The following is a 9662-nucleotide window of genomic DNA, read 5'->3' as shown; positions in this document are numbered from 1 at the left end:
CCCGCCTCCTTCCAGGGAACAAAACAGAACTTAGGGAGGTGGAGACAGTTTGCTAAGTAAAGGTCTGACCTTGGGCATTCCGTGACTTCAGCACCCGCCCTGCTCCGGCGGCCCTCGAGCCCTTTACAGCCGCTCAGCGCTCCCTGCATCACCGGGTGCACAGCGTGGGGCCGGCGGGCTCCAGGCCTCGGATGCGGAGCTCCCAGGAGTTTCACCAGGAAGGCAGGAGGCCGCGACCCGCCGGGTTGGGAGGAAGCCTGCGGAGAAGAGCTGCCGGGGCCGACTTCCGCCCGACCCCAGGGGGCAGCTCAGGAGCCGGTGGGAAGGCACAGGTCTGGGTGGCTAGCCCAGGTCTGGGTCCTGAATCCCTTCGCCACTTGGGCGCCTGAGTAGCCGCCCCTGATGGGGAGGAAGGATGCCATGAGCCTTCCCTGAATGTCGGAGCTCAATGGAAAGTTTGGTTACTTGCTATGGCACACTGGAATGTTCCTGAAGAGAGCTTCAGAAACCATGAGAGTCCCAGCGCTGCAGGGCACCGCGGGCAGCAGCACTAATGGCAAGGTGACGGCCGTTTCAATCTCACTTTGCTGTAAAGGTTGTGAATGTATCCAAGTGAAATGCTGTCCCCCAAATTAGACAATCACCAAATGTTGTCTGTCGCCGTTTCCCTGAGCTGCATGCTGGGAAGCCAGCTACATATCGTTAAAACCATTCTTCACACAAAAGTGAACTCTGCCACCCCCACGCTGGCACCAGCCCTGTTTTCCTTGCGCTTTAGTATCCCTTTTCCGTGCTGTGGTCACCATGTGCTTATCTTGCACTTGGACGCTGCGGGCGTCTGGCCCTGAGATTGCACGGCCTTCACAATGGCCCCTGTGCCCGCCCTGCAGGGCACTCGGCTGTGCCCATGCTGGCCTCGCCAGCCCCTGGCAGGCGCTCCGGCTGCAGATAGGGCCACAATCACTTACTTCTTTCCCTTCGGTTATTCCTTGGGAAAACTTCCCAGGCTCCATGTTACTGGGTCCAAAACTGCGGACGACTTCATGGCTCTGGGTAGCAGGCTTACGGCTGCCCGCCCACCGTGGCCGGGCCCCGCTGAGCACGTGGCATTGCCCCACAGAACCTGGCAGGGAACCAGGGAAGAGCCCTGGTGCGGACTCTTCAATAGGAGAAATGCGCCCATCAGCCGGCCAAGGTCTTACTTTGTTCTGTTTTAAAGGCATCAGCTGGGACTCCCACACTGGCTGGCTGTGCGTGAGGGCGGCGCGTGGGCACATCGCCAGCCTGCGGCGGGAATCTGGGCACAGAGGGAAAGTCTGGGCTTTCCTGAGCACATCTTGATGTTCACTTGGCATTGCCACACGGACGCATCGTAACTGAGCCTCCTCTCAACCTTGCGAATGCTGGCAGCCCATGCTGCACGCCTGGACAGCCCGCTCCCCGGCGCCCCGAGTGCTCGGCGAGAGGGTGGGATGCCCCCCTCGTCTTCCTGTCAGCAGCTGGCAAGGAGCCTGGACAGCCTCTCCTCCTGCACTCGGCCAGCAGGCACGTCGACTCTGACCCCAAACATTCCTGGACCTGCCCACTCTCTCCCACCGCCCTGCACCCCACGTCAGGAAACCATGCTGTATCCCCAGGCAACGGTGGGGACCTTCCCACTGGTCTCCACGCTGCTCGCCTTGCAGCCAGTGACAAACACCAACCACAGACGCACAGCAGACCGTCCCCTGTCCGCTCTGAAGTCCTGAGGGCTGGCGTGACTCAGAAGCTCCGCCGTCCAGCTGGCAGCGGAGTCACACGCGAGGCAGCAGTGAGGAGCGCACAGGAGGCCGCCTGCTGGGAGAACATGTTCGCAGGCATTGCAGCCGCTCCCATTCCTTGTGCTGCTTCAGTTTTGTTTGATTTAAATGGAAAACCCAGCTCCTCAGTCACACTGGCCAATTTCAAGGACACAATACTGCGTGTGGCTGACAGCGACCACCAGGCAGCTGGACTTGGGACTTCCTGGTCATAGAAGGTCCCGCTGGACAGTGCTGCTTCTAATGACAGAGCAAGTCCCTACCCGACCGCGGGCCCCCACCTCTCCAGTCCCAGCTGCCTTGGCATCTCCCTGCGCGCACCACCTTCCATCCTCCAAGCCTCGGTGCCGGTCCCTGCCCACTCAGGGCCTTTGCACATCTCTGCCCCGCCTCCGGCTTTCCTCTCCTCCCTGTAGAGTTCTGTTGGGTGTCACTGGCTCAGAGATTCTCGGTCCTCCCAGAGGAGGCCGAATCCCCTTGCAGGACAAGCTCATGAGTCCCTGTACTTCTGCCCAGACACTCCTCACCTTTCTAACGTAAACAATGAGTCGGATCGCTCATTGCCTCGTGTCTCTTTCCCCTGGTGAATGGAAGCTTCCGGAGGGTCACAGGTCAATGCCTCTCTTGGGTGACACCCAGAGCCAGCACAGTACCTGGCACTTGGGAAGAGATAAACAAATATTTGTTGAATGAATAAATAAGTTTAAAGCCTGATTCAAACATGGGTAAATATTAGAAGAGTAGTAACATCTGGCAAAGGGGGTACTCATCGATCTGAAGCTGGGCGTGAAACGCTTGGACCAGGGCTGCCCACTTCATGTGGCACTTACTGCAAGGACGGGAGGGGCCGGGCATAACCTAGAGGGAGCACCTCATCAGCACTGGGTGACTGAGAGGCGACAGCCCGACTCTCCCAAGCCTGTGTGGTGCCTGACATGACACTGTTAGTGCCAGAGGCCAGAGCCGAGGACAGACCGTGGCCAAGGAAGTCCGTTAACAGGCATTGCATACAGCTGAGCCCTATGTCCTCTGTGTGAGAGATGCACAGTGAAGTGTGATCAGATAGAATGGTGCAATGGCTGGGATCTGCTTCCATGTGAATGGATATTCATGGGAAAAAGTGGACTTCGACCCCTGCCTCACATCCTATATAATAAAAGCCTAGTATGCTAAGTGTCCGGTCGTCCATTCAACCAATCAAAGTGTAATATGCTAATGATATGCTAAGGCCACTCAACCGCTCGCTATGACGTGCACTGACCACTAGGGGGCAGATGCTCAAACCAGTAGGTTAGCTTGCTGCTGGGGTCCAGCTGAGCTGATCGGGGCTTCTAGTTACACAATAATAAGTATGGGATAGATTGTAGACCCAAACTAAAAACTAAACCTCTAAGCTTCTAGAAGTTAATATAGAATGTCTTCATGTCTTAGGTGTAGAGTTGTAGACAGTTTCCTTAGACAGGACACACAAAGCAAAACCATGAAAGAAAAAACTGGTGAATTACCCTCCAGCAAAGTGCAAAACTACTGTTCAGCAGGGGCCTGGCTGGTGTGGCTCTGCTGGTTGGAGTGCTGCTATAGGCACCAAAGGTTGCTGGTTCGATTCTGGTCAGGGCACATGCCTTGGTTGCAGGCTTGATCCCTAATTGATGCTTCTCTCTCTCTCAAATCAATAAAAACATATTTTTTTTTTTTTTCAAGAAAGAGGGAGACATAAGTTAGAAAATGAATAGGCAAGCGGCATGCCGGGAGAAATGCTCACAAACGTGTGCACCCACCTCGCTGCTGGTGGTGGGTCCTGCAGCCTCAGCCTGAGCACTGAGTCAGGGAGCCTGGACCGCCAGTCCGAGGGGAGAGGCAGGACCGTTCCTGAGGGCCTCTGGTCACCGCCGTCTCGTCAGTCCGTGAGCCACAGCCTGGTTTTGTGTCTCTGATTGAAGACTTCTCTTTAATTGATACGTGGATCCACTCAGCGCAGACTCTGCCCGAAGGGAGCTGGGCTCGCCCACGGCTCACTCCATGGGCGTCACGGCCTCTCGGGGAACGCACAGCTCTCAGCACTACGCTGGGGCCGTTATGAATTTTGAAATTAAAAAAAAAGTACAAAAAAAAACACCAAGGCTCTAAATAATGGACAAAGGGCCTTTTCACAGCTGACACAACTTGGCGGGGCGTCACTCTCAGCCCAGCCGGGACTCGCTGTCCGTGACCCAAGTCCCTCCCCACCCCTCCACGTCCCGGTGACCACGAGAATGCCGGCCGACCTGGGGTCGCAAATACACGGCTGTGAGGAGGTGAATTTCAAACACGGAACTCACAAACAATGAAGAGCGCCTCGCTGCCTAAGGGCTGCCATCGGGAACATGTAACGAACATTTACAACTCAATAACGAAAAGACAGGCAGCCTCCAACATTTTGATAGGAAAACGACTTGAACCAATTCCTCCAAGGGAAGGCCCACGCATGCCCACGAGCCCAATGCTCAGCACCATCGGTCACCGGGAAAGGCAACGTCACCCACCCCAGGCACGCCACCCTGGGCATACCACCCCAGACACGCCACCCCGGGCATGCCACCCTGGGCACACCACCCCGGGCATGCCACCCCGGGCACACCACCCGGGCACACCACCCCGGACATGCCACCCCGGGCATGCCACCCTGGGCACACCACCCCAGACCCGCCACCCCGGGCACGCCACCCCAGACACGCCACCCTGGGCACACCACCCTGGACACGCCACCCCAGGCATGCCACCCCAGGCATGCCAACTGGGGCACACCACCTCAGGCACGCCACCCCAGGAATGCCACCCCAGGCACGCCACCCCAGGCACACCACCCCGGACATGCCACCCCGGGCACACCACCCCAGACACGCCACCCTGGGCACACCACCCTGGACACACCACCCCGGACACGCCACCCCAGGCATGCCACCCCAGGCATGCCAACTGGGGCACACCACCTCAGGCACGCCACCCCGGACAGGCCACCCCGAGCACTCCACCCCAGACACGCCACCCCGGGCACACACCCCAGCTCCCGACGGGTGACGAGAACTCTCGATCTCTGTTAGTGAAAGTATTCCTACTGAACTGTTCCTACAGAAGCAGTTCTGATGGTTTCTTATACACTAAACTTCACCTTCCCCTGATGGAGCAATTCCACTCCTAGTATTTACCCAAGAGAAATGAAGCATGCGTGTGCACACACACACGCGCACACACAGCTCAGAGTGGCTTTACTGTCAGCAGCTCGAAGCTGGAAACAGCCTATGTGTCCACCAGCAGGTAAACAAAATGCCGCCAAAATGGAATACCACTCAGTAACACGAGTGAATCACAAAAGCATGCTGAGTGAAAGAATCCTCCACGAAAGAACACAGAGTGCACAGTGCCGGGGTCCCGCCCCGGGGGTCCAGGGGTTCCCAAAGGTGTGGACGGAGTCGGCGAAGAAGGTTTTACACGGAGACAGCGTTCAGAACTCTCTAGCTCTCTCTAGTCTCCGTGGATCTTCCTGTGCCTGGCTGAGGCCACAGAGAAAGATCCCGAGGCAAGCTGAGCCTTTATTTTATAGTCAGAGGTAAACAGGGTAGTGGTTTCCATAGTTACACTGTTCTTGTGACTTTCACTTGTTTACACTGTTCTTGTTGCACTTCCCTCAGCCCATTAGCTTCCCAGGTAAGATCTAGGGAGCGTCATAAGGTCAAACCTAATTATGCTAAGAGGACTGTGCCCTCTAAGCTGGGACTTGTTTGTGACTTTGCCAACAGGTCAGTCCGAGGCTTAATCCTATATCGGCTCCCCAGAGCACGGCTCTGGTTACATAGCACTCTAGAAGAGGCAAAGCCGTTTGCAATGGTAAAAACCGTAGCAATGTTTCCTCCTGGGGGAAAGGGGGTGCCTGGGGGGGACATGAAGGAATCTTCTGGGTGCAGTTTAGGTCACACAGGCGTACGCATTTGTCAAATTCACCAAAGGGTACACTGAGATTTATAAATCTCACTGGGTGTGAATCTGATGGATGGATCGATAGTGGACAGATGATAGACGTGGTAAGGGTATCGATGAAACAAGATGGCAGTGAGTGGATTGTGGGTGTGTCGGTGGGGTCACTGTTACTATGTGGCCTGTTTTTGTGTACGTTTACAATTTTCCAATAAAATCATCTACCAACTTTGATTCTTACAGGTTTGGGAATCTTCCAGAGCCTCTAGGAAGTGCCATTACCCCTGGAGAGGGCTCTCACCTTCACCCTTCAGCAGTTCACTGAGTGGAAGTGGGCTGATTGCCCCGCTGCCCTGTGCGGGGCTGGGCCTCACTGGGCCTAAGGGTAACCCACCCAGGGGAGTAAGACATGAGGAAGACTTAATGCAAGACGATTGCAATAGGGGTGAGAGATGGGCCAACAGTGATGCAGGGCAGGGGGTCTGGGATTACAGCCAAGGAGCGGGGGGGGTGGGGGGGGGGGGCGGGGGGATGGGAGACCACTCAGTGGAGACCTCTGCCGCCTTCTCTGGGTCCCGTGGTGCCTCGGCGTCCACTGACCTGGGAAGCTGCCTGATCCTCTGCCTGGGCTCTGACCGTCAGACCCAGACCTGCATGTTTCAGAATGAAATTGCTTCTCCGACCTCCCCAAAGGCAGCACAGGACTCAGTTTCCTTCCGTAAATGTGTCAAAGGAGAGGATGGTTTCCAAGGCGCATGGACCAGCCACACAGAATGCAGGCTGTGGCAGGCCCTGCTGCTCACGCCCCCCCACCCCCTATTCCCCCCAACCCCCCCGCCTCCCTCCCCCCATCTCCCCCCCTCACAGCACCTTGGGGGCCAGCGCTTGCCAGGGAGAAAGTCCCACGCCCAGGGCTGTGTGGGTGTGAGTGTGCGTCCTGACCACCCAGGGCTGTGTGGGTGTGAGTGTGGGTCCTGACTGCCCAGGGCTGTGCGGGTGTGAGTGTGCATCCTGACCGCCCAGGGCTGGGCGGGTGTGAGTGTGCATCCTGACCACCCAGGGCTGTGTGGGTGTGAGTGTGCATCCTGACTGCCCAGGGCTGTGCGGGTGTGAGTGTGCATCCTGACCGCCCAGGGCTGGGCGGGTGTGAGTGTGCATCCTGACAACCCAGGGCTGTGTGGGTGTGAGTGTGCATCCTGACTGCCCAGGGCTGTGCGGGTGTGAGTGTGCATCCTGACTGCCTAGGGCTGTACGGGTGTGAGTGTGGGTCCTGACTGCCCAGGGCTGTGTGGGTGTGAGTGTGCATCCTGACTGCCCAGGGCTGTGCGGGTGTGAGTGTGGGTCCTGACTGCCTAGGGCTGTGTGGGTGTGAGTGTGCATCCTGACTGCCCAGGGCTGTGCGGGTGTGAGTGTGCATCCTGACTGCCCAGGGCTGTGCGGTTGTGAGTGTGGGTCCTGACTGCCTAGGGCTGTGTGGGTGTGAGTGTGCATCCTGACTGCCTAGGGCTGTGTGGGTGTGAGTGTGCATCCTGACTGCCCAGGGCTGGGCGGGTGTGAGTGTGGGTCCTGACCGCCCAGGTCTGCACGGGTGTGAGTGTGGGTCCTGACTGCCCAGGCCTGCGCTGGGTGTGCGTGTGCGTCCTGACCAAGCTGACCCGTTCGCCGCAGGGCATTGGAAGTGCCTGCACCCCTCCTTTTGCTGTTTGCCTCGGGCCGGTGCCCTTCTGTCACTGTCTCTATTTTGGGTCCTGTCCCCGCCAGCCGCTGAGAGAACGCAGCCCTGCAGGGCAGCCACCTGCCGGCTGCTCAGGCTGTGTCCCCGCCCAGGTTGCCTGGCACAGGGGGCGCTCACTCCATCCGTGCCACACGGAGGCTCCGCCAGCAGCCCTCACAGGGTGCTCTCGGCACCAGGCAGCCTGTGCTCCTCCCATCCGGTCAGCCCCAGCGGCCACGGAGCAGTGGACTCCGCCGCCCCTCCTCCCTCCGCCCCAGGGAATGGCCCTTCCCAGCACACACGCGCCTTCCTCCAGAGCGGAGGGTCCCGCCACCCCTTGGGCACAGGGGCCGCTCGCTCTCGGTGGGTCACAGCTGAGTCTGGCTTCCTCATCAGGGGCCAAAGCAGCTGCGCCAGAGCGCCCTGGACACCCGCCCCGCGCAGAGGGCTTTGACTCAGAAACAGTCCCCGGAGCGAATGCCGCGGACCACCCGGCCCCTGAGTCCTGAGAAGTTCTAGAATGTTCTGAGGACACCAAAGGAAGGGGCTGTCGGGCTGGGCACAGGCAGGAGGCCAGTTAGGACAGAGCCTGCGAAGGACCCTCCCTCCTGGGCAGGGCAGTGAGACTGCGGGCGCTGCTGCCTGGTGTCCGTGGGAGGCAGGGGACCTGCCAGGCGGGGTTTCGGTCAGGGACTCAGAAACCCAGCTGCTGGGCCTCCAGGTCTGCTCCCCACTGCCCGCTCCCGTCCCTGCCTTCGCTGCCTGACGCTGGTTCAGAAGCATCCCTGTGACTGCGGTGGTAGGCGCTGCTTGTGCAACCCCTGGCGTGATGGAAGGAGCCACGGGGCCAGGCCAGAGTCTCCAGACCCCCCTTTACAGCCAGGGTCACCTCAGTCTGGCCAGAGCAGCCGCAACGCCATTTCCTGCTGCTCTGCCAGCCCTGACTGTGCTTCGACCTGCCCTCGCCAGAGGGTAGGAGCTGGGTGAGCCCTCGACCTTGTGAGGGTCACAGCCCAGCAGCGCCTGCTGCCCTACCCAGCCCAGCCCGGATGGCCCCACCAGCCTCCGCTGCCTCCCTCAGCAGCAGGCTTCCTCGGGGGGATGGGGGGGGGGGTGCAGATGTGAATCCGTGGCCCAAGGTCCCACATGCATCCCTCCAGGACCACCTCCTCCAGGACCTCCTCCAGGACCACCTCCAGGACCACCTCCTCCAGGAAGTGCGCCCAGGCTGCCCCTAGGGGCTCGTCCACTGCAAGAGCAGTGCCCAGCCTGCAGTGGTTTGTTTCCTGGCTCTGTTTTGTCTCCCTTCATCTAACGCTGAGGCTCCTAGGCCCCAGACTCTGAACCAAATGCTTCAAGTGTATTTTCTCCTTTAACACTCCTGTGTCTGCCCCAGGGGCGTCAGGGTCCTCCTCTTACAGCCTGGAGCTGAGGGCCGGCTCAGGGAGGGGCTGGCCGGCCTCAGGCTGTGTGGTCAAGGCCAGCGCTCCTTCCCTTTGAGCAGCGGGGTCCCCACTGGGACGGTGTCTGGCTGGTGCTCAGCCCCGGGGAGGAAGCAGCTCTCTATAGAGCAATTTTTTTTAACTAAAAAATGTAAAAGAGACCTGATTAATGGAGGGATATACCATGTTTATGGATTGAAATTTTCAATATTATAAAGATGTAAATTCTCTAAAAATTGATCTATAAATTCAGTGTGATTCCAATCAAATTTCCAACATTTGCTTGTATGTGGAACTTAACAAGTTGGTTCTAAATTCCATGGAAATGGAAAAACTGAGATGCCTGGGGTGACACCAGTTCTATGATAAAGGCTCAGAATTAACCAGAGATATTAGTGCGATGAAAGGGGCCACATGCTGACCTGACAAGCTCAGGGAAGGCCTGCATGGCGGTCTTGCAAACTCAGAGACCTAAAGTCACCACAAAGGATGGTCTGAAATTAAACTTTAACTAAAAGCAGTGATGGTGGGTAGTTACGTCCTAGGCCGGTATCTTCACTCACAAGGTCAACCTTTACCTTAACTGAGCCTATCTGTCTTTTTGCATCTATGATAACATACCCTTGAAATGTCTGGGTAACTTGTAACTTCCCTTTTTCTGGAGCCCTTGGGGCACAACTTAATGTGCTGGGTGCCAGGACAGATACCACAAATTCCTTCATTATCATGTTAATTGTTCTGCACCCACCTAAGTAT

This window comes from Myotis myotis, unplaced genomic scaffold (genome assembly GCF_014108235.1).
Source record: "Myotis myotis isolate mMyoMyo1 unplaced genomic scaffold, mMyoMyo1.p scaffold_m19_p_31, whole genome shotgun sequence".
NCBI classification, from domain to species: domain Eukaryota; kingdom Metazoa; phylum Chordata; class Mammalia; order Chiroptera; family Vespertilionidae; genus Myotis; species Myotis myotis.
This window is presented reverse-complemented; position numbering follows the sequence as displayed.